A 25,651-nucleotide genomic window follows, 5' to 3' on the forward strand; every position below is an offset into this window, starting at 1 on the left:
CACTCTGGACCTGGCTCTGCTGCATGTATTGTTAATAGCAGGTGGTTAAGCGCTCTATATTTCCATAGTTTCTCCTCACACCTGCACAGAAGAAGTACTTACTGTGCCACTGGAACTGGCTTGTTCTGTCTCCTCTGTCACAACTTCTACCTCCAAGGGACAAAGGCAATAATATCTTGATAATCTTTGTATCCCCTATGTCTAAGCATACTCTATAGGTGCTAATAATGTTTACAGAAATAAGGAAGAGGCAAGAACCCTGAGGGTGAGCCTATTTTAGAAATTAAAACAAAAAATGCAATGTAAATTTTGGAAAATTATTATTATCCAATAAAATATCCTATGTGGTGTTTTGCGTATATTTTCTACAATCCTAATTATTCTATAATGTGTTATTATCCCCACTTTCCAGATATTGAGAACTGAGGCTCCAGAAATAAGAAACCCAACCAAGAAAACACATCTTTTATGTAGAGGAACCAGGATGCAATCCTGTGACCGTTAGTCACCCAACCCCAGGTCACCCAAGCTGATGCAAGAGTCCTCATTCCGGTGTATATTGCCGTCCATATTCTTTTTGGTTCTCTCCCAAGTCCAAGCCTAGGTACCATTTCACCCATTTGTAAAATATGGGGGGATTTAGTGTATGGTCCCATAGGCTGCTTGTTAATGGGTGTCAGAAGTGCAGGAGGATGAAGTATGCAGGGAGACTGGGCTTCAAGGCTTGAGCCAAGGCCAGTGTGAGTCCCCCACAAATTAAATGTTGCTGCACAGACTTGGGCACAAGGGAAGCAAATGGGGAGCCAGTCACCAGTACAAGGGACTTCCAGAGGCCTAGGGACTAGGATTCTTTGTTTTGTTTTTTTTTTTTTTTTTTGAGATAGAGTTTCACTCTTGTTGCCCAGGCTAGAATGCAATGGCGCTATCTTGGCTCACCGCAACCTCCACCTCCCAGGTTCAAGCAATTCAAGCAATTCCCCTGCTTCAGCCTCCCGAGTAGCTGGGATTGCAGACATGTGCCACTATGCCCGGCTAATTTTGTATTTTTAGTAGAGATGGGGTTTCTCCATTTTAGTCAGTCTGATCTTGAACTCCCGACCTCAGGTGATCCCCCACCTCGGCCTCCCAAAGTGCTGGGATTACAGGCGTGAGCCACCGTGCCCCACCCCATCTAGGATTCTTGAATGGCCAGGCCAGTGGGATGGAGAACACATTGATCCCCAAAGATGGGTGTGGCCAATTTGTGTTCACAGTAAGGCAGACATGTGTGTGTATGACTTGCATGCATGCACAGAGACACAGACACCATGATCAAGGGAGCATTTGTGTGTAGCCAGAGGCACAGGACAAGATCCTTTTATCTTGCAGATAATGTCATTAGAACACTCAGGCTTCCCCACTGTAGGACTTTGCAGGTTATTAAGGTCTCTTATTAGTCTGCCTCCCTCTGTCCTGTTGCTTTCCATATTCTTGGTGCAGATAGTGTAGATAATAATATATTAACCACATTTTGTGGAAAACAGTGAGATAAATATATCCTATGCACTATATATATTTGTATATATGTGTATGCTTTTTTCCTCTTGATTTTTCTATGTACTGTATGGTCTATTTGTAGAAGTTTATCCAAAAAGCTGATAAGCATGGTTGCCTCTGGGTAGGGATTTAAGTTTCAGAGGTAGGAAAGAGAATAACTTTGCATAACATCCTCTTGTATAGTATTTGAATCTTTTAATTATGGGTATGGATTCCTTATTCAAAATGATAAACTAAAAAAATAGCAAACCATGTCAAGTGTCTCTCTTATAGTTGGATGTTTCTGAATTGTGTCCTCTCCACAAATAATTGTTTCTGAATGTGATTAACTCTGAGTGTATTTATGATATGGTTAAAGGCTGTTTTCTCACTTAATGGAAAGAGGTGGACTGACAGAAGACCTTTGGAGGTAAAGAGGATAGAGGTGCTCAAGAGGTAGGCAGTTCCTCCAGTCCAAGCCAAAAACGGCCATACTAACTACTGGGGAATGATGACTGCCAATAATTTCAGCAAATCAGCTACGAAGCTATGAAGAGCTGTGCTCTTCATGTTGACACTTGGCTGAAGTTGCAGTATCTAAGAGAACTGAGAGATTTGAACTGGACTTAGGAAACCGATTTTTTATTTATTATTATTATTTATTTATTTTTGAGACAGAGTTTCGCTGTTGTCACCCAGGGTGGAGTGCACTGGCACGATCTGGACTCACTGCAACCTCCACCTCCCGGGTTCAAGCAATTCTCCTGCCTCAGCCTCCTGAGTAGCTGGGATTACAGGCATGCGCCACCACGCCTGGCTAATTTTTTGTATTTTTAGTAGAGATGGGGTTTACCATGTTGGCCAGGCTGGTCTCAAACTCCTGACCTCAGGTGGTGCACCGGCCTCGGCCTCCCAAAGTGCTGGTATTACAGGCGTGAGCCACCACACCTGGCCTGATTTTTTATTTTTGAAAATGAAATGGCTGCATACGTTAGGATGTTAGTTGCTGGGATGACCTGTGGCCACAGAGCTACTAAGCTGACTTTATGTAGAGAACCAGCTGACTTTCTTTACTACCCGCACTGGGACAGACATGGATGGCATGTTGCTGGTCTCATCTCATTTAATCCTTAAAAAAATCTTATCAAGCAATATCCCTTTTTACCCATGAAGAAATTAAAACCTCAAGGTGTTAGGGGTTAATCAACTAGCCCAAGATCACACAGCTAATAAGGCAGAGTCACCATATAACATCAGGTTCTCTTTGGCTCCAAATGCTCAGCCCTACCCATGATCCAGCACTGCCTTAGAAGAGGAAGAAATAGGACTTAACTGTCCATCAAAAACTGGCAAATAATTTTCTTAAGATAGTGGCTCTTAAACAGTGGCTGCATCAGAATCACCTGCAGGGTGTTATTAAAACACACATTGCTAACTCGGCTTGTAGAGTTTCTGATTTAACAGATTTGGAGTGGGCCCTGAGAATTTGCATTTCTAACAAGTTCTCAGGTAATGCCCTTGCTTCCAGTCAGGGGACTATACTTTAAGAACCACTATGTATTAGTCAATTTTCACCCTGCTATAAAGAACTGCCTAAGACTGGATAATTTATAAAGGAAAGAGGTTTAATCGACTTACAGTTCCCCATGGCTAAGGAGGCCTCAGGAAGCTTATAATCATGGTGGAAGGCAAAGGGGAAGCAGGCATCTTCTTCACAAGACAGAAGCAGAGAGACCGATAGCAGAGAAAACTGCCACTTATAAAATCATCAGATCTTGTGAGAACTTCCTCGCTATCCTGGGAACAGCCTGGGGGAAACCATCCCCATGATCCAATCACCAACCACCAGGTCTCTCCCTTGACACAAAGGGATTACAATTCAAGATGGGATTTGGGTAGGGACACAGAGCCAAACCATATCACACTATCCTAAAGAGATTAGAGTAGGGGCTTACAAAGCTTATTTGGTAATTTCAGGGCCAAATGTGATAGGAACACAGCAATTTAATGCTGTTTATGATTCTTGTCATTATTTCTCTCATGCTCTTGCTTGAATTTTATTTTATTTTCATTTTTATTTTTTTTGGAAATGGAGTCTTGCTCTGTCACCCAGACTGGAGTGCAGTGGTGCAATTATGGCTCACTGCAACCTCCGCCTCCTAGGTTCAAGCGGTCCTCCTGCCTCAGCCTCCCAAATAGCTGGGACTACAGACACGCACTACCACGCTTGGCTAATTTTTGTATTTTTAGTAGACATGGGGTTTCACCACATAGGCCAGGCTGGTCTCGAACTCCTGACCTTGTGATTTGCCCGCCTCAGCCTCCCAAAGTGCTGGTACTACAGGTATGAGCCACCGTGCCAAGCCTTGCTTGAGTTTTCATAACTTTTAAAAAGTATCCACATATCTCACTTATTTTAAAGTGAAAGAGGGAAATAAGTTTATGTCTGTGAATGGGCTGGAAAGAATGGGGGATTGGTATACTTTATTTACAGTATGGCATGCAGTGGTGATCACAGAATTCTCCAATGGAAAGACCAAATCATTAGTCACAAGTCTTCTAGTCACAGGGACAGAAATCTATCTCAAGTCATTTCTTTTCAGATTGTATTTGGCTGTATGCAACATACTCCCCCAACCCCCACAACACACACACACACTTTTTTATGAGGCAGGGTCTGGAGTGCCTTATGGTGTGATCTCAGCTCACTGCAACCTCCACCTCCTGGGCTCAAGCGATCCTCCCCTTGGCTTCCAGAGTAGCTCAGACTACAGGCATGCACCACCATGCCCAGCTAATTTTTTTGTATTTTTTTGGAGAGACAGGGTTTCACCATGTTGTCCAGGCTGGTCTCAAACTCCTGGGCTCAAGCTATCCTCTGGCCTTGGTCTCCCAAAGTGATGGTATTACAGGCATAAGCCAATGCGCCCAGCGAGAACCCACATTAAAGAGGTGTCTTGGAACCAAGTTTCTGTAGTTCTTGTACATTTCTGGAGTAAGATGGTCGCTGTATTGTTTTGTTGAGGGGCATTGCTTTAGCAGCTCAACAATATCAGGTCTGGCATCTCTGTAATTCTTTTGTTTTTGGAAAGGAAAAGGTAAAGCTGCTTTTATTTACAGACAACATGATCATCTATGCAGAAAATCCTAAGGATTTACAAGAAACGGAGGTACAAGAACTAATATGTGAGTTCAGCAAGGTTGTATGTCTCAAAAAAAAGATACGTGGATAAGAAATAACATGAGAAAAGATTCTCAAAAAAACCTCAAATCTCTGACAATAAAAAGAGTAAGCACAAATCAATACTCTAACGAATGAAAGGGAAATGTAATTACAGATATAGCAGATTTGTTGTTGTTGTTATTTTTTGATACAGAGTCTCACTCTGTCGCCCAGGCTGGAGTGCAGTGGTGTGGTCTCAGCTCACTACAACCTCCGACTCCCAGGTTCAAGCGATTCTTCTGCCTCAGACTCCGGAGTACCTGGGATTAGAGGTGCGCACCACCTCACCCGGCTAATTTTTGTATTTTTAGTGGAGACAGGGTTTTGTGGTGTTGGCCAGGCTGGTCTTGAACCCCTGATCTCAGGTGAGCTGCCTGCCTCATCGTCCCAAAGTGCTGGGATTACAGGCGTGAGCCACCACACCCGGCCAGATGGGGGGTGTGTGTGTGTGTGTGTGTGTGTGTTGGGTTTTTTTTGTTTGTTTTTTTGAGACAGGGTCTCACTATATTACCTAGGCTGGAGTGGCACAATCATAACTCACTGCAGCCTTGACCTCCTTGGCCCAAGTGATCTTCCCACTTCAGCCTCCTGAGTAGCTGGGACCACAGGTATGCACCACCACACCCAGCTAATTATTATTATTATTATTATTATTATCATTATTATTATTTTTAGTATTTATTGATCGTTCTTGGGTGTTTCTCGGAGAGGGGGATGTGAAAGGGTCATAGGATAATAGTGGAGAGAAGGTCAGGAGATAAACATATGAACAAAGGTCTCTGGTTTTCCTAGGCAGAGGTCCCTGCGGCCTTCTGCAGTGTTTGTGCCCCTGGGTACTTGAGATTAGGGAGTGGCGATGACTCTTAAAGAGCATGCTGCCTTCAAGCATCTGTTTAACAAAGCACATCTTGCACCGCCCTTAATCCATTTAACCCTGAGTTGACACAGCCCATGTTTCAGAGAGCAGGGGGCTGGGGGAAAGGCCATAGATCAACAGCATCCCAAGGCAGAAGAACTTCTCCTAGTCAGAACAAAATGGAGTCTCCTATGCCCACCTCTTTCTACACAGACACAGCAACAATCTGATCTCTCCTTCCTTTCCCCACACCTCCCCCCTTCTTTTCAACAAAACCGCCATCGTCCTCATGGCCCGCTCCCGATGGTCGCTGTCTCTTCGGAGCTGTTGGGTACACCTCCCAGACAGGGTGGCCGGGCAGAGGCGCTCCTCACCTCCCAGACAGGGCTGCCGGGCAGAGGCGCTCCTCACCTCCCAGACGGGGCGGCCGGGCAGAGGCGCTCCTCACTTCCCAGACCGGGCGGCCGGGCAGAGACGCTCCTCACTTCCTCCCAGACAGGGTGGCGGCCGGGCAGAGGCGCTCCTCACCTCCCAGACAGGGCTGCCGGGCAGAGGTCCTCCTCACTTCCCACACTGGGCGGCCGGGCAGAGGCGCTCCTCACCTCCCAGACGGGGTGGCCAGGCAGAGGCGCTCCTCACTTCCCAGACGGTGTGGCGGCTGGGCAGAGGCGCTCCTCACTTCCCAGATGGGGCAGCCAGGCAGAGGCGCTCCTCACTTCCTCCCAGACGGGGTGGCGGCCAGGCAGAGGCACTCCTCACTTCCCAGACGGGGTGGCCGGGCAGAGGCGCTCCTCACTTCCCAGATGGGGCGGCTGGGCAGAGGTGCTCCTCATCTCCCAGACGGGGCAGCCGGGCAGAGGCGCTCCTCACTTCCTCCCAGACGGGGTGGCAGCCGGGCAGAGGCCTCCTCACCTCCCAGACGGGGCGGCCGGGCAGAGGCACTCCTCACTTCCCAGACTGGGCGGCCGGGCAGAGGCACTCCTCACTTCCTCCCAGACGGGGTGGCAGCCGGGCAGAGGCACTCCTCACCTCCCAGACGGGGCGGCCAGGCAGAGGCACTCCTCACTTCCCAGACTGGGCGGCCGGGCAGAGGCACTCCTCACTTCCCAGACGGGGCGGCCGGGCAGAGGCGGTCCTCACTTCCTCCCAGATGGGGTGGTCACTGTATTGTTTTGTTGAGGGGCATTGCTTTAGCAGCTCAACAATATCCGGTCTGGCATCTCTGTAATTCTTTAAAAATTTTCTTTTTTACTCCCATTCTGAAAACAGCTGCTGTGGCTCCAGTCATCACATCTGTGTGCTAGTTAAGAAGGCAGAAAGTAAAAAGAGTGTGCTCCATTTTATCAATTGTTCATAACCTCTTTGTAGCTTTAACTGTGTCATATAACCATATCTAGCAGCAAGGAAAATGGACAGGTAAGTATTTACTTGTGTAAATTGCCTCCCTACACAAAATTAGGATTTTTGTTGTCAAGGGAGAAATGATTGGATATGAGGAATGCCCTTATGATCTTGCTTCAGCAGCGTGGGCAAATGCCTTCACAAAAAAGACAAGAATGGATGGCTTTAAGAAAGTTATTTGAGTTAGCTTTTCCTGCGTAACAAGCCATTCCAAATGTGGTGACTGTTTACACTTAAAGTTTAAACAAACATCAATTTGTTTATGAAAGTGTGGATTGGCAGCTTGGACTGGACTCGTCTGGGAGACTTATCTCTGCTCCCTTCAGGGTCAGCTGGACTTTGTGTTGTATCTGTGACTTCAGCCAGATGGTGGGGATAGTTGGAGTGGTTAGGATATCTGGGCCTTTCTTTCTACATGGTTTCTTCTCCTATAGTCACCTGCTTCACATGATGGCAGAAAGGTCTCCTATTATTGAGTGACGAATGACTCCCAAACTTGATGAATAAGCTGCCACCATTTTATTTGCTCATAACTCTGTGGGTCATCATTTCAGGTGAAGCTCAGTTTGATGGTTCTTCTTCTGGGCTCTCCTCTTCTCTTCTGGGCTCTCCTCTTCTTCTTCTCTGGAAGAGGTGTCTTCCATGTGGCTTAACTGAGGCAGAATGGTCTATGATGCTCTTACTGGCCATGGTCCATTGATGTCTGGCAGTTGGTGCTAGGTATTGACTGGGCCACTTCTTGCCAGCAGGCTAGCCTGGGCTTCTTCACGTGGTGAAGAGGTTTGAACAGCAGCAAGAGAAAAGGTAAGTTTCAATGCCTAAGTGCTTTTCAAGCCTCTACTTGCATCATATTTGCTGATGTCCCACTGGCCCAAGCAAGCCACATGGCCAAGCCCAAAATCGACGTGGGAGGGGACTATGCAAGGGGGCATCTACAAGGAGACGTACTTTCTTGGGGACCATTATTCTGCCAATCCACCACATAAGCCTCAAACCAATGACTTGAATGTCAACAGGGATCTCCTTATCTTGTCATTGCTTTTCTCTGCAAGTCCTCTTCATTCCTTTAGATACACCCCTTTCCCCAGGGTAGGAACCACCGCTGCCCTTAGCTCTAGAAATCACTTTCTCAGCTTCCCACTCAGGTGCTGGGAAGCACACTGACTAGCCTGACATGGTCTGATGCCTGTCCTGAGGCTAAGTAATCGGGATACTATTATCACCAATTTCCACTGTAACTACATGTTTGGATGGGGTTGTAGAAGGAACGGTTTTGGAGCCACCATCCTAAAAATGAGGTGGTACCTGTTGCGGGAAGTCAGGGACCCCAAACGGAGGGACCGGCTGAAGAACGTGGATTGTGAAGATTTCATGGACATTTATTAGTTCCCCAAATTAATACTTTTATAATTTCTTATGCCTCTCTTTACTGCAATCTCTAAACATAAATTGTGAAGATTTCATGGACACTTATCACTTTCCCAGTCAATACCCTTGTGATTTCCTATGCCTGTCTTTACTTTAATGTCTTAATCCTGTCAGCTGAGGAAGATGTATGTCATCTCAGGACCATGTGATAATTGCGTTAACTGCACAAATTGTAGAGCTTGTGTGTTTGAACAAATATGAAATCTGGGCACCTTGAAAAAAGAACAGGATAACAGCAATTGTTCAGGGAATAAGACAGATAACCTTAAACTCTGACCGGTGAGCCGGGTGGAACAGAGCCATATTTCTCTTCTTTCAAAAGCAAGTTGGAGAAATATCACTGGATTCTTTTTCTCAGCAAGGAACATCTCTGGGAAAGAGAATATGCACCTGGGGGTATTCGTCTACAGACGGCCCCCCTGGGTGTGGCCATATTTTATGGTCTGTAGACTGTAGGGGTGAAATAGACCCCAGTCTCCCGTAGCACTCCCAGGCTTATTAGGAAGAGGAAATTCCCACCTAATAAATTTTGGTCAGACCGGTTGCTCTCAAAACCCTGTCTCCTGATAAGATGTTATCAATGACAATGGTGCCCGAAACTTCATTAGCAATTTTAATTTCACCCCGGTCCTGTGGTCCTGTGATCTCACCCTGCCTCCATTTGCCTTGTGATATTCTATTACCTTGTGAAGTACTTGATGTCTGTGATCCACACCCTATTCGTATACTCCCTCCCCTTTTGAAACTCCCTAATAAAAACTTGCTGGTTTTTGCAGCTTGTGGGGCATCATGGAACCTACCAACATGTGATGTCTCCCCCGGATGCCCAGCTTTAAAATTTCTCTCTTTTGTACTCTTTCCCTTTATTTCTCAAGCTGGCCGACACTTAGGGAAAATAGAAAAGAACCTACATGACTATTGGGGCTGGTTCCCCAATAGGTGCCCCTGGAATAACAAAGACATACTGGCCAGACAAGACCCACAGATGGAATTAGGGACCATTTGAACAGGAAACCCCACAGATTGTATTTCTGGAGGTTTTTGTTTTGTTAGTTGGTTGAAAGGATCTGGTTTTAATAAGAATTTAAGCTAGTTTAAATTCAATTTATATCATTTTCCAAAACATTACCTTATTAAACAAAGCTATACATTTTATTTATTTATTTATTTTAGAAAAAGATGCAGACTAGCATCTGATGCTGGCCCCAACGGGAAACCTAGCTGGGTGTTCTTTGTGGCAAATATACAATAGTGATTGCGTTCTTGTCTCATTCTCCCTTTCCTGAAACTGTGCTGGGAAGACAGAACGGAAAAAGGCATTAATTGGCATTAACTGGCACATCAATCAAGGCCTGAACTGGCACATCAGTCACATCAGGGAGGGTTTATTTCTTCCTCCAATCCTGTTAAAAGTTTAAGAGCATGCAACGGATGTTCCACCTTGTACTCTGTGGATACGTGGGATTTGTGGCAAGCAGAAATGTCTGGGATGGCCTCGGCCACAGGGCCTCTGATAGAGGCCTTTCTCTGCATCTCATTGAGGTTCTCCATCAATCACGGGCAGTGTCAGGGCCCACCCTTGCCTTAATTTAACTGGGGTGAAGGAAAGTAAAGAGAGAGTGCCTGAGAGTGAAGGAATGCTGGCCTTGGGGAATGCGATCCAATTCCATAAATAGCAGAGATTCCTGAAAGGCTTTGAGGCAAGCTCTGACAGGTAGCCATGGCGATGCGGTACCTCTTGGCTCCCTGCTGCCAGAGAGAGGCTGCTTGCTGTCTCTTCTCAGGGGCCTGTGCTGGCATGCCTGGGCTTATTTCAGAAACTCTCCTAGACACAGAGACTGCTCAGAAGCATACCCTTAATTGGTGGAGCCAGCTCTTCTCTGCCTTGGTGCCCTGCAGCATTTCACTGGCACCCTTCTGCCCAGCAAACACTTGCCAGTAATTGTGGGGCCGCCTCTGTTAGTTAACAGGCTGTGGTTTGCCTTCAAGGGGTTCGTGAGTTCTTCTTGTGTTCTTTGGTGACAATTATGTTGTGTTTATCAGCAGGATGACTGAGGGGTCTTGTCTGTGACTTTGGAAGATTAAGGCAATCTGACTTCACCTATTCCCAATTCAGAATTCTGGCTTCCTCCTCCCTGCACAACTGGGGCTTGTATCCCCTCTGGTCATCAGTGGTATCTTGGGGACCTGGGAAGAGGAAAGTGGGATCTGAGATGTGTCTGTGGGTGCAAAAGTGGATGGATTAGGACAGCACTCCTACTTCAACTGGCATCCCTGTTTTGTTTGTTTGTTTGTTTGTTTCTGAGACAGAGTCTTGCTCTTTCACCCAGGCTGGAGTGCAGTGGCACTATCTTGGCTCACTGCAACCTCTGCCTCCTGGGTTCAAGTGATTCTTGTGCCTCAGCCTCCCAAGTGGCTGGGACTACAGGCATGTGCTACCACATCCAGCTGATTTTTGTATTTTTCACAAAGATGGGGTTTTGCCATGTTTGGCCTTGCTAGTCTTGAATTTCTGGCCTCAGGTGATCCACTCGCCTCGGCCTCCCAAAGTGCTGGGATTAGAGATGTGAGCCACCATGCCCAGCCCAGCATCCCTCTGAGAGACAGGACTAGCTGGATTTCCTAGGCCGACTAAGAATCCCTAAGCCTAGCTGGGAAGGTGGACCGCCCCCACCTTTAACACAGGGCTTGCAACTTAGCTCACACCCGACCAATCAGGTAGTAAAGAGAGCTCACTAAAATGCTAATTAGGCAAAAACGGGAGGTAAAGAAATAGCCAATCATCTATTGCCTGAGAGCACAGTGGGAGGGACAATGATCAGGATATAAACCCAGGCATTTGAGCCAGCAGTGGCTACCCTCTTTGGGTCCCTTCCCTTTATGTGAGAGCTCTGTTTTCACTCCATTAAATCTTGCAACTGCAGAGTCTTCTGGTCTGGGTTTGTTATGGCTCAAGCTGAGCTTTTGCTCGCTGTCCGCCACTGCTGCTTGCCACTGTCGCAGACCCACCATTGACTTCACCCCTCCAGATCTGGCAGGGTGTCCGCTGTGTTTCTGATCCAGCGAGGTGCCCATTGCCACTCCTGTTCGGGCTAAAGGCTAGCCATTGTTCCTGCATGGCTAAGTGCCCAGGTTCATCCTAATTGAGCTGAACACTAGTCGCTGGGTTCCACAGTTCTCTTCCATGACCCATGGCTTCTAATAGAGCTATAACACTCACCGCATGGCCCAAGGTTCCATTCCTTGGAATCCGTGAGGCCAAGAACCCCAGGTAAGAGAACAAGAGGCTTGCCACCATCTTGGGAGCAGCTGCCACCATCTTGGGAGCTCTGGGAGCAAGGATGGGTTCAAGTGATTCTTGTGCTTCAGCCTCCCAAGTGGCTGGGACTACAGGCATGTGCTACCACATCCAGTTATTTTTGTATTTTTAATAAAGACGGGTTTTTGCCATGTTGGCCTTGCTAGTCTTGAACTTCTGGCCTCAGGTGGTCCACCCACCTCAGCCTCCCAAAGTGCTGGGATTACAGGCATGAGCCACCACGCCCAGCTCGGCATCCTTGAACCTGGGAGGTCGAGGTTGCAGTGAGCCAAGATTTTTGGCCACTACCCTCCAGTCTGGGTGACAGAGTGAGACTCCATCTAAAACAAACAAACAAACAAACAAAAAACCAAAAAAAAAACACAAGAGTTTATGGTTTACATTAGTATTCGCTCTTGATATACATTCTCTGAGTTTTGACAAACACATAAAGCTATGTATCCGTCATCATAGTATCATAGAGAATAGTTTTACTGCCCTAAAAATGTCTTATGCTTGGCCTATTTACCCCTTCCTCCTTCTCTATCAGCTCCTGGCAACCACTGATTTCTTTCTGTCTCCATAGTTTTGCCTTTTATTTATTTATTTTTTTAACTTTATAATTTCAAACTATATTTAAAGACTATGGTAATGCAAACAGGATGCAATGTGCAAAAAATATACAAAAAAAACCAATGGAACAGAAACCACTACTGACACATTTCAGACATGATGCAAAAAGAGAATGTAAAAAATAGTTCAACCTAGAGTTCCTCAAAAGTATGCAGATATTTGTGTGTTCCCCAAAACAACGGAAAAGCAGTCAGATTGTGCAGTCTCTTATCTACCATGAAGAGGATTTTTGGCTCTCACCGTAAACTTGAAAGAAGATCACCAAAGGGAAAGTAGAATCCTTAGAGAATTTAAAAGCATAAGACAGAAGATGCCCTATGAGAGAGTAAAATAAAAAAACTCAGGCTTCCCAGACATTATTTTCTTCGGAGCACAGCTTCCCAAATCAAATTTTAAGGACTGGCTTTCTCCTTGACCTTTGGACTTCCCATCTGTGTCCTCTGTTGTATTCACTTTTGCTCCCACCCAGTGGGGCTTTGGCTACCATCTCATGTCCCTTCATATTCCAAGGCTCTTTTTTTTTTTTTTTTTTTTTTTTTTTGGCTGCAGTCAAGTGATCAGGTCTGGCTTAGAGACAGTAATACCCAGGAAGACCAAGTTTCTGTAGTCCATTAGCATCGCATTTCCGTATAAATTCCGCTGTGCAGTGTCCAGGCATTGCCACTCCAGAGACAATTCTATGTCCATAAATGTCAATGGTTCCATTTCTAGGCTTCCAGGGGGTCCTGACATCTTAGCTGTGGATCTCCCAATACCTGCAGGTAACAGAGCTACAATGGAGCCACAAAGGCTGGGCCTTTAGGAGCAGTCAGTTTTGCCTTTTGTAGAGTATTATATAATTGCAGTTACTTAGCATGTAGACTTTTCACACTGGCTTCTTTCACTTAGCAATTTAAGGCTCCTTCATGTCTTCCTGGCTTGCTAGCTCATTTAAAAAAATCATTAATATCCCAGTGTATGGATATACCATCATTTTTTGGATGTAGATTATTAAAAGAGATTTTCTACAAAAAGTATATTTAAAAATTGTCAGTCTAGTGTTTATGGTTTTCTTTCATGAGGTGGCCAGGATGTGGGATAGGTCAACCTGTAGGTATAGTGCCCATGGAAACAGATGTGGGGGTGGAATGAGAATGATTGCTTCATGGAAAACAAAACAAAACAACAATACACACACACACACACACACACACACACACACACACCATCCATTTAAAATGGCTGGTGTTGGGGGAAGAACAATGGACCAAGAACGAGGATGTGACTCAGTATGATTTAGCAGAGACTGAAAATTTGTTCATTCATTCATCACTAATTTATTCATTCAACACTGATTTACAGAACACCTGACTCTATGACGTCATACTTGGCCCTAGGAATGGAATAATGAACACAGCAGATAAATGGAACTGATAAATGGAACTTTCAAGAGAGTCAGGCATTCGCCAAAGAGTCACACTAATGAATATGTGATTACAATTGGAGTAAAGTGCTCGGAAGGAAGGAAAACTTGGCCTCTCTTGGAGGGTCAAGGAAAGTTCCTAGAGGAAAGGGCACTTGAGCTGAAATCTTAAGGTTGACCAAAAGTTGACTTAGGGGATGGAAGAAGTTGCTGGGCCTGTGACTGGTTCAACCAGCATCTTGCTTAACAGCCCCTTCTCCGTTGTCTTCTCCATGGGGCAACTCTATTGAGGAATGCAGCTCTTCTTAGAATAACTGAAGCATATGCTGGGTATTATCCTCTAATACCAACCCAAATTGCTGCCAAAGTATCTCCAAGCAATAAAGGAAGACAAGAGGGCAATAGTTAATGAAGCTCTATTTATTTATTTATTTATTTATTTATTTATTTATTGATTTATTTTGCTACATCCTCTGTTTCCAATTTCCTCCAACACATATTTTGAGAAATTATGATGTTTCAAATATAGGGTTTTTTAAATTAAATGAAATATGTAGTCTGTCTTTGAGTCAACATATAATTGCATAATGCACTCTCTTGATGGCAGCTCTCCCAGGGTCCTCTGGGGACATCCATGTGTCTGTTCATCCTGCAATATATATTGAGTGCTGTGTGCTGGGCCAGGGATATGGGGATGAAAGAGACACATGATCCACATACACGGACCTTACTTTCTAGTGCAGGGGACAACTCGTAAACGTAATTCAGTGCAGTGAGCTCTAAGAAAGGGACAAGAGGTAATAGAACTGTTTGGAAGAAGGCACTGTGGAAAGGCCTTGCCTAAAATCTGTTTTGCTTTAAGCAGAGGAAGTAGACCTCTTCCTATTTTACAGGAAAATCATTTATGGAAATGTATGTAACTATTTAAGCTAAAATATTCTCTTTCACTTAATCTGAAGCCTGAGATGATAAATTTCTCACTGTGGAAGAAGCTTCAGTGTCCCAGCATTAAATAAAGATCATTCAGCCTCCCAAAGTGGAAGTCAAAAGCCAATATGCAGAGGTCAGTCTAGCTCAGATGCAAGCCACATTGTTATTTATTTCTTGCTGTGGATTCTCTTGGTGTCTTCTGAAAAAAAAAAATAGATATTTGGGGAACTTACGTATCCCGGATTTTTCTTTTGAACTGAAGTCAACCACTGTCTGCCCTTGCTATGTTTGGTTGTTTTAAGTAAGGCTCTGTCTCAATGGCATCACCTCTAGGCTCAGCCAGGGCAATTAGAGAAATGTCTCTGCCTTGGACTTCATTTCCAAACAGGATTTGAATGTGGGTGAGATCTGACAGCTGCTCATAGCCTCTTGGTACCAGCAGATGTTCTGTCCCAACAACATAGGCTGACTCCAGGATGAGAGGACAGCAGGTTCAATGAAAATGCCCGTCTTCCCTCCCCTCCTTCCATCTGCCTTATAAAGAGGTTGACAGGTGGGCATTGACAGTGGCAGCAAACCACCCACACTGTTTAGTTCTGCCCACTGCACTTTTCCACGAGGAGTCCCTCAAGGATGCAACTCCCAGGCCTCCCAGCTTGTCTGCCTTGTCCAGAACTGTTTTTTGCTGCTCAGTGTAGCAGCTAAGAACTTGAGCTCTGGATTTTGACAAATCTGGCTTTGAAATTCAGCTTTGCTGCTAACTAGCTGTGGGGCCTTACACAAGTTACTTTATTTCCCTGTATTGCCTGTAAAATGGGTATAATAATAGTACCTATATATCAGGATCCCAATAGGAAATAGGAACAAATTATAAATGTGTAGAAGTGGTTGAGAAAACCACAAAAGATAGTGAGATACCCAAGGCTAGAGCAGCAGATCTGTGACTTTCTCTAAGCCAATATCTAAGAGGAGAGATAGAAATTACAGGAACCCAGAGAAGACAAGAGGTACTTAGAAAAGCCCTCTTTGAGAAAAGCCATGGCTTTTATCAGAAATGACTTTACAGAGGGGAAATCTGACCTTATTTTACTTTCTTTCTCCAAAATCCTGCTCTCCTGAAGCTCCCTGCTGGTCAAACCCAACACAAAGCCAGAGGGCATGGGAGCAGGTGATAAAATCTGTACAGAGCAGCCTCCAGGGTAGAGTGAGACAAATGGAAAAGGGTGTGGAAATGGCTGTGGAGGGCAAGTGGAAGACATCCGGCACAAACCAACTCACAGCCTTGCTGAGCTGATTAAATAATATAATGACATTAAGGGCTTAGCACATTTCCTGTCACCAAGTATTTAATGAAAGTCAGCTATGACTATTAGCATTGCTGTTTGCTGGATCTAAGTGAGTTGCCAATGCTTTAGGGTTAAGGACATGAAGCAGGACTTAACTGGAGCAACAGAGGGCCATACATGTGGCCCCCACACAAGCCCAGGTAATGACAAGTTTGTGCTTCTTTTGGTATCAAAATAAAATTAGGTTTGTGGCCGGGTGTGGTGGCTCATGCCTGTAATCCCAGCCACTTTGGGAGGCTGAGGTGGGTGGATCATTTGAACTCAGGAGTTTGAGACCACCTGGGCAACAAGGCGAAACCCTCTACAAAAAAAAAAAAAAAAACACACCACAAAAATTAGAAAAATTAGCTGGGTGTGGTGGCGCGCACGTGAAGTCCCAGCTACTCGGGGGCTGAGGTGGGAGGAACACCTGAGCCTTGGGAGCTTGAGGCTGCAGTGAGCTGTGATTGGGCCACTGCACTCCAGCCTGGGCGACAGAGTGAGACCCTGTCTCAAAAAATAAATAAAGAAAATTAAGTTTGTTTCTCCTCCCCTGAGAAATGCTCAAATATTTATTTCTTCCACTCTTTTCCACGTCTTTCACCTGTACCATCTTTTCTTGTCTTTCCTGTTAGCATGTGAACATGCTGTTATGAAGAAAATGTCCTTTAAGCTACTATTCACCAATGTAAGCATTCTCAAAAGAGTAAGGATTCTTTGGATTATTGGAGGGACAGGAAATGGGGCCTCAAAGTGCCAAGATGCAGGTGTGTGTGGGATGTAGATGTGAGCTGTTAGCACCATGGGGGCTGATATTTTAGAAACAGGTCCACTCCTGACCTTGGTATTAACAGACTTTCCACATGGTTATCTTTTTGCCCTTTACTTTCTGTGTGACCACGAACAAGTCCTATTACCTGGATTTCTGTAAACTGTCAGCCTTACTTCACAAAAATATTCCACAGATTAAAAATGACACAAAACACGTGGGTCTTTTTGAATGAAGAAGGTAGCTTGCCTTCCTACTGCCTGTATCTATTTTCTGGGCTGGGAGGCTGTCTGGACTGTCATGGGGGAAAAAAAAAGAGGGTCAGGAGAGCAGAAAGAATGGGAGGAAGAGAGATGCTTCAGATAGATAACCCCATGGTCCTCAAGGCGAGGGACGCAGAAGAAAATGGCTGGAGAAGAGAGGGCGGGGAACATATTGAGTTGAAAGGCTTCAGTGGGAGGCAGCAGGGCAAAGGAGACAAGCACAGCCTTTGGTCCCATTAGTCCAGATGGGGTTGCCACCCAGTCCCACCTCTTATTGGTATGAACTTGGATAAGCTGCGTCATCTCTTTGATCTTCAGTTTCCTTGTTTGTTATGATGAGATAAGAAAAAGAAAATTACGCATGCAAAAGGCTAGTGGATGCTCGATAAATGGCTCTTCCTCTTGAAATCCCTTTTATTTTATTTTACTTTATTTTAAAAGCATCCATTAATGCACCCATAATAGGGAACCAGAGATAGTTCACAGGATTCTCTGATTTATTAAATCAACACCAACAGAAAATAGAAATCGTTCCCAATTCTATCTACACTCAAGTGCCATGGCAAAGCACATCTCTGAAAATGTCCTCTAGGTTCCCTGCTCCATGCATGGCTCCTGCTGATCCTCTCTCTGAAAAGCTGCCTTCCCACCTGTCTGTCTGTTGCCATCAAATCCTCCCTCTCATTTCTCCTTTGTCTATCATTCTGTAGAGCTGTGTTCATATCTCAATTAAAGAGCTCATCACCCTGTGATGCTAGAATCTGCCCGCAGGCTCCCAGTTAGGCTGAGCCCTCTCTTCAGGTAGCATCTGAGCAGACACATGTATAGAGCTTCTGGGTGCCAGACACTGTGTCACTATGCTTCCTATACATGCCATCTCATTGACTCCTCACATCTGTACTGTTACCTCTATTTTAAGGATACAGAAACTGAGGCATCCAAAGTTTTAGCTTTTAGCCTGGGCAACATGGTGAAACCCCATCTTTATAAAAATAGAAAAACTGTCTGGGCATGCTGGTGCACGCTTGTAGTCCCAGCTACTTGTGAGGCTGAGGTTGGAGATTCACTTGAGCCTGGGAGGCGGAGGTTGCAGTGAGCCGAGACTGCGCCACTGCACTCCAGGCTGGGCAACAGAGCAAGACCTTGTTTCAAAAAGAAGAAGAAAAAAGTTTTAGCTTTTTACCTAAGGCCTCAAAGGTGCAGGTAGCATAGCCAAGATTCGAACCTGGTCTGCCTCAAGAGTCTGTGTTTCTTTTCCCTCCACACTAGTCATGTTATTAGCTCCAGGTGCAATACCTGCCTCATAGTATGTCTTCAAGAAATGCTTATTGGATTAGCTGAAATAAACACCCAAAGCTATACTTAGAAACTTTTAGCTTTATGAACTATATATTCTTATTTGAAGAAAATGGCGTTTTAACAAATTTGAAGAGGTATAAGAGAAAGCCAGGCTTAACGCTTAGTCATCTTGCTGTTTCATATAAGACAGTTTATACAGGATCCTTTTTACATGCGGAAAATTACTTCACCACGGATAGAACCTACAATCACATGCACACCACACTACACCCATGCTGATGCTCCTTTTCCTAGGTAGAGATAAACTGGGTTTGCATGGGGAGTAAGATGCCAGCACATCTCTCTGTGCTGATGTAAGGAAATTCCAATAACTCACATTTAGAATGTTGCATTGGGTGGGAAGCGGCTGAGGGCTGCACAGAAGAGTGAGATAAATGTTACCAGCAATGGACTTGACTGCAGTGTAACCCAAGGTCACTGGGAGGCCAGAGCAGAATCAGGGAAGGAAAGTTGGCCCCTCGAGCCAGCTAAGCCTCGAGCAAGCTCCTATCTTTCGGCCTTCCCATGCAGTGGAGCTGTGAGCTGTGACCGTCCTTAGCAACCCTGCCCTGTTCCTCCTCAACAGGAAGGGAACGATCTTGCTGCCAGGCAGGCAAAGCAACCCTGGAGTGACCCTCATTCCTCCTTGCCCACACAACCCACCTCCCCAGTCATACAAAAGAGGCTTTCAGAACCTGGTTACCTAGAGTTGAACTTTTCAACAAGGCTTTTTTTTTTTTTTTTTCCCTTTAAGCTCCACAGCTAAAATACCAGAGCTCACCGTTGCTAAGATTAAGGATTTTCTCCTCTCTTTTCTCCCTCAGCTCAGTTTCCGTTGGCTAGGAAAGACCAAGAGATGGATTACTGTTCCCTTGCCAAATGGAGAGGGGTGCTTGAGTGTCCGGGGGCTTTCAGTGGGATTAGACATTATTCAGGCTTGTGCTAATAATAGTCATTATTTACTCCTCAGGCTCTCACAAAAGTCACCGCGTTTGTGTAGGTAACTAAGGCCTACTGAAACCAGTCAGCCCTAAGTGCACACAGGAGAACCATGGAGTTGGAGGAAAAGGTAATTTAACATGAATATTTATATACTCTACAAACCACGTGCCATGATTCACTCAGCTTATTTTCATTTTATGCATTTTCTTCCCATTTGCAGTCTTTATTTGTTGCAAAGTTAAGGCTGTTAGCAAAATGACACATTGGGGTAGGTTTTCTTCTTTTCTTTCTTCTTTTTTTTTTTTTTAATATTTCCTGCTTTCTAATGTATCTCTGGGAAAGTGAGCTAATATAGCAGCAAAATTGGGCAGCACTGCTAATCCCCAAGAGATTGGCAGTGTTGTACTGAGCCCACTATTCTTGCCAGGACTTTACTGCAGATCATAGTGACTGTGTAAGCCCTGCAGCCACAGAACCGTGGCAGCTCACATTAGTCACCATTTAGTAACATGGGTAATTTAGGAATCACTCGTGTCTCTACTTTTCAAGGTAGGAATGTAAGTACCAACTTTTCTAGAGGGTTCACCGGGTGCCCATGGTCTGGAGCTAGAGACTTGGGTTCATGGCCCAGCGTTGCTACTTGCTAGTTCTATGATGTTGAGCAAATAACTTCAAAATTTGGAGCATTGCTACCTGCTAGTTCTGTGATGCTGGGCAAATAACTTCAAAATTTGGAGCATTGCTACCTGCTAGCTCTGTGATGTTGAGCAAATAACTTCAAAATTCAGAGCCTCCATGTCCTCTTATATAATATAACATATGCATATTAATGGAATTTTCTTCATAAAGGTAGGTGCATGTTAAAATGCATAGCATTGTATAAGTACTCAGCTTGACACATGACAAGCTTGAAATTTAAGTGTCAGCTCGAGTTAGACCAGTGTAGTCCTAACAGTAGCTCTGGAGGCTGATGAGGAACTGCCTGCCCTAAAGAGGTTAACTCCTTTCCTAATGCACGTGCTTAGTACGTTTTGGAACTAGCTCTCCAATGCAGTTTTGATTCATTCCAAAGTGTATGGTCTATTCATGATGAAATACACCTCAGTATCTCTTGCTATTTTTTGCTAGAGATATTTGAAATCTAGCAATGTTGAGCTTTTTGGGGGCCTTGACATGGATACAAATGATAAGAACAGGTAAAAAGACTCATGTGGAATTTTCCTCATATTAATGCCTGTGTAGAGTTTAACCTTTTTAGAAAAGTTATATTAATGGTGTGATTCATGGCTGAGTTCCATTGCAGTGGGAGCTGCAATTCTCAGCAGTAAGTTTCGCTGGTGCCATTACAGTCTTGACTGCTAGTTTACTGAGAAGCTCATCTCTCAAGCCTGAGGGAATATTCTGTCCAGCTCCCGATCTTATTTCCAAGAGAAACAAAGACACACTGGGTGTGGCCATAAGAAGGCCACCCGGGTGGTGAGGGCTGTGAAGACACACGCTAAGAGGGATAGGTGTTGGATTTGGTGTGAGAAGGCCTGATGTGTGAAGAAAAAGGATTGCACTTTAATGTTGAGGCTCCAGACAGCAGGTCTTGGGATAGATGTAAGGTACTGGGAAGATTTGGGTTCAGTGAAGAAAGAGAGTATTAAGCCTAAAAAGAGTTTGGAAATAGAATGAGCTCTATGAGGGCATGAGTTGTTTTCCGTATCTACAGCTGTGACCAATGAACTGAGAGGAAATTTTTAACCATGTTCTTCCAAGGAATTATGCATGGATAAGATAAAAAGTTCCTTCTTACTCTAAGTTTCCATTACTGTGATGTATGTGGTGCCTGTTGATTTGCAAAAGGTTTTCTTACCTCTGTTGCTTTCACTCCCTCGTGCACAGTTCTTCAGTTGACCAACAAATAGCTATTTGCTCCTATTGTATGGCACTAGGTACCAAGTATGCAATAGGAAACAAGTATTGCTCTCAAGAACCTTACAGTCTTTTTGGAAAAATTGACAAGAAAACAGACATTTGTAATAGAGCATGGTATGGGCTATAAGGGGAAGGAAAAGAACACAGAGGAGGAATACCAGCCCTGCTAGAGGTGAGAGAAGCAAGGCTTCCTGGAGGAAGGGATGTCTAGAATGGTACTTACTTGGAGCTGAATAGTGATAGAAACCTAGCAGGCAAGGCTTTAGAGTGGGCAAAAGCCTGGAGGCCTGAAAGAACAAGATAGGGTGGGGGAGCTGTAAGCAGTTCTGTTTAGTTGGAGCAGAGTGTTGGAGGTGAAGGTGGAGACACAAGGAGATGCTACTGGAGAAAGAAGTCATTGTAAATGGCAAAAATAGCCACATTTTTTTCCCCCTTTCATCAGGGAAAGTCTGCTTTCTTGTTTCATCCCTTCAATCTGAGTTGGCTATAGGACTTGCTCTGGCCATTGAGAAATTAGCAAACATAATGCAAGAGGACACTTGAAAAATGTTTGCAGGCTGGGTGAGGTGGCTCATGCCTGTAATCCCAGCAGTTTGGGAGGCTGAGGCAGGCAGATCACCTGAAGTCAGGGGTTCAAGACCAACCTGGCCAACATGGCGAAACCCCATTTCTACTGAAAATGCAAAAATTAGCCAGGCATGGTGGTGCACTCCTGCAGTCCCAGCTACTCAGGAGGCTGAGGCAGGAGAATCACTTGAACCCGGGAGGTGGAGGTTGCAGTGAGCCAAGATGGTACCATTGCACTCCAGCCTGGGCAACAAAGTGAGACTCTGTCTCAAAAAAAAAAAAATGAAGGCCAGGCATGGTGGCTCATGGCTGTAATCCTAGCACTTTGGGAGGCCGAGACAGGTGGATCATGAGGTCAAGAGTTCGAGACCATCCTGGCCAACATGGTGAAACACCGTCTCTACTAAAAATGCAAAAATTAGCTGGGCATGTGGTGCATGCCTGTAGTCCCAGCTACTCGGGAGACTGAGGCAGGAGAATCGCTTGAACCCAGGAGGTGGAGGTTGCAGTGAGCTGAGATCGTGCCACTGCACTCCAGCCTGGGTGACAGAGTGAGACTGTCTCAAAAAAAAAAAAAAGAAAAAGAAAAGAAAAATGCTTTCCCATGGGAGCTTCTTGCTACTTTTTCAACCTGACACTGACATTTTTATAAGTCCAAGGTGGCCTGCTGGATGGTGAGAGACACTTGCCTCAGTTTCTTGGTCATCCCAGCCTACACTCAGCTGTTTTCAGAAATAGAGTTGCCTAGCTGACCTGCAATTGACCATGGATGCACAAGTGAGCCCAGCTGAGCTTAGCGTAAGAACTGCCCAGCTGAACCCAGCCTAAATTGCTGATTTATGGTATTATGAGCTAAATAAAAGGCTATTATTTTAATCCATGAAGCTTTTGTGTGTGGGGTGGGAGTGGTGGGGTGTTTGTTTGCAGTAGTAAGCTAATTGGTATGGCAGTCATGGAGACTTATGAATTATGTTAATGAATTTGGACTTTCATCTGCAGGTGTGTGGATATTTCAAAGGGTTTAAGCCATGAAACTGGTAGTATCAGATTTGTGTTTTAGAAAACTCACTGTTGGATACAGCCAATGACATCATGTGTGGTTAAGTATCTTGCAAGTTGTAAATAGGTGTGCAAATAGAGTTAATGAGTAAAAACCATACATACACATAACCTGGAGATGCTTGGGACACAATTTCAAGGCAAACCCTCAGGTCAAACCTCTGAAAACATCCAGTAATGGCATGTTTCTACTAATATCACATCTGGCTATAAAAAAAATTATCTCCCAAGTACCTTGCCTCTGATATCCAGCCTAGGGCCTAGAGGAACTGGCCAAAGCAGAATGGCTTGGAAAGATGGTCAGAATGCACCAAGATCATGAAAGTTTCACTTCTCTCAAAGAAAGACCTGGAACAGCAGTCCTTCAGGCTAATGTGGTCCCCGTATCACAGACCTGGTCATGGACTCTCAAAAAAGCCTTTTAAGAGATTCCCATAAGGAGATTAACAGAGATGTGCACGAAGATGAGTGTGTTTCTTCTTTAAGGCATACTTATAATGTGAAAAATGAATATTATAAATGTCCAACAATAGGAAAATGATGACATAAACTTTTATACAACTACGTGGCTGAGAACTATGCAAATGTTATAAAGTAGTGTTTTCAGGATGACCACAAAGAAAAAAGTTAGCATTTTAACAAAATATGTACAGAGTATGGGAGAGACAAGTTTTCCACCAAAATCCATTCTCCCCTTTTAATAATAGAATTTAATTTCTTAAAATAATAGATTTTTTTAAAGAATAGAAACCCAGATTTTTAGCTGGACACATGGCTACACAGCTAGAAACCTCATTTCTCACCCTCCTTGCCTGCTGGGGTGTGACCATGCATCTGAATTCTGGATCGTGGAATGTGACCAGGAGTGATGTGTGCTATTTCCAGATTGTCTCCAAGTAGTTGGCTGCTGGATATGATTATGAAACTGAATTATGGGCCGTGGAGTGTTTCATGCCATTTCCAGATTGCCTCCAAGTATTTGTGGACATGTTCACACATTTATCTTGTCCCCACGTATTTGTGAATGTATTCACATGTTTCTTTTGCCCATTCTTTACCCTGAAGGTTGAGTTGCAGATGTGATTATGGGGTCCTAGAAGATATATCTTGGAGCCAGAGCTTATCTAGGGAGTAGTTGTCTCTTGTGTTGATGAAAGTGCTGAGCAGAGAGAATGGCTCACCAAAGCACAAGTGACCCATGAGCTACTGTGTGTTGAAGGGACACTCATATGAAGGTCACTGCTAGGTGCTCAGGTGGACAACACAGAAAGCTCACACACAGTCTGCAGCAGAGTAACGGAAAGCCAAGTCTTCACACTTTTAGCCCAGCATCTTATCTCTTAGATTAACTGTGGCATTGTGAGGACTGCAAGTGGTTTGTTTTGGGGTCATGTCTTCTTTTGCCCATTTCTGCTATCTCTGTTGACTCTGGGCTCTCCTACTATATATATATGATTTGGCTCATGCAATTATGGAAGCCAAGAAGTCCCACTATATGCTGTCTGCAAGCTGGAAAACCAGGAAAGCTGATGGTATTAAATCCAAGCTCAAATGCCAGAGAACTAGGAGCTACACTGTTCAAGAGCAGAAGAAGGTGCATGTCCCAGCTCAGAGAGAGAGAGATAATTCACCCTTCTTTCACCTTTTTGTTCTATTCAGGCCCTCAATGGATTGGATAATGCCTGCCCACATTAGTGAGAGTGGATATTTTTACTCATCATTTTTACTCAAATGCTAGTCTCTTCTGGAAACATCCTCACAGACACACTCAGAAATAATGTTTTACCAGCTATCTAGCCATCCCTTAACCCAGTCAAGTTGACACATAAAATTAACCATTACACCCTCCAAAATATTCTTATTTTGAAATTCTCGCCCACAGTACCTCAGAATGTGATCTTATTCTTTAAAAGGATCCTTGCAGATGTAATGAAGTTAAGATAAGGTCATTAGGTTGGGCTGTAATCTAATATGGCTGGTATCCTTATAAGAAGGCATGTAGACACACAAAGAGAAGATGGGTGTATGACACAGGACACAGAGATTGAAGCGTAGCAGTTGCAAGCCAAGGATTGCCAAGGATTTCCAGAAAGCAACCAGAAGCTAGGAAGAACCAAGGAGGGATCTCCCCACATGAGCCTTCAGAGAGAGAGCATGGCCTTGCCAACACCTTGGTTTTGGACTTCTAGCCTTCAGAACTACACGATAATAAATTTCTGTTGGTTTAAGGTAACTAGTTTGTGATGGTTTGTTATAGCAGCCCTAGGAAACTGATACAGTCTCTCTGGGCAGCCTATGTCTATGCAGAAATGGCCACAGTAGGCAGAGCTGTCCAAGCAGTGAGCATATATAGGGCTCTGACCCCTTACCGAGGGCCCTGGGGAAGTGATCAGTTGGCCTGGCTGCAGCCCTGACTTATAGGGTTCCTTTAAGCAATGAGGTCAGAATGGGCCAGACAAGAAAAATTGCAAGATTCATTATTTAATACTGACTCCTACCAGGGTTATGGGGAAAATAAACACATCAATGGTACCTAGAAGATCTTTCTGGGTGGCCAAGCTAATAGAATAAGCCGTATTCTTCATCTTCTCTTTCATGGTATCATTCTTTTTCTGCAACAAAACTCCTCCCAAATTGTACCTAGAATTCCTGAGAAAGTGGAGCTAACTAGATAAATGTGAACATCAGTACACCCCCCCAAAAAAAATACGTTACTTCATTTGCATGTGATATTCTCATTTAAATTTCATTACCATAAAGTGAGGGTTCTATTACCAGGGTA

At 44.5% G+C, this 25,651-nt stretch overlaps 1 long non-coding RNA gene across 2 annotated transcripts in view; it reads left to right on the forward strand.

Annotated features, from left to right (window-relative positions):
• LOC134740045 (uncharacterized) overlaps nt 1–25,651 on the forward strand; it is a 338,647-nt gene that overhangs the window by 19,200 nt on the left and 293,796 nt on the right. For both annotated transcript variants that reach the window (XR_010127287.1, XR_010127288.1), the window contains exon 2: nt 19,352–19,450. This is a non-coding gene — a long non-coding RNA (uncharacterized LOC134740045). The remainder of the gene's footprint in view (nt 1–19,351; nt 19,451–25,651) is intronic.

Source organism: Pongo pygmaeus, chromosome 7, assembly GCF_028885625.2.
Source record: "Pongo pygmaeus isolate AG05252 chromosome 7, NHGRI_mPonPyg2-v2.0_pri, whole genome shotgun sequence".
Lineage (NCBI taxonomy): Eukaryota > Metazoa > Chordata > Mammalia > Primates > Hominidae > Pongo > Pongo pygmaeus.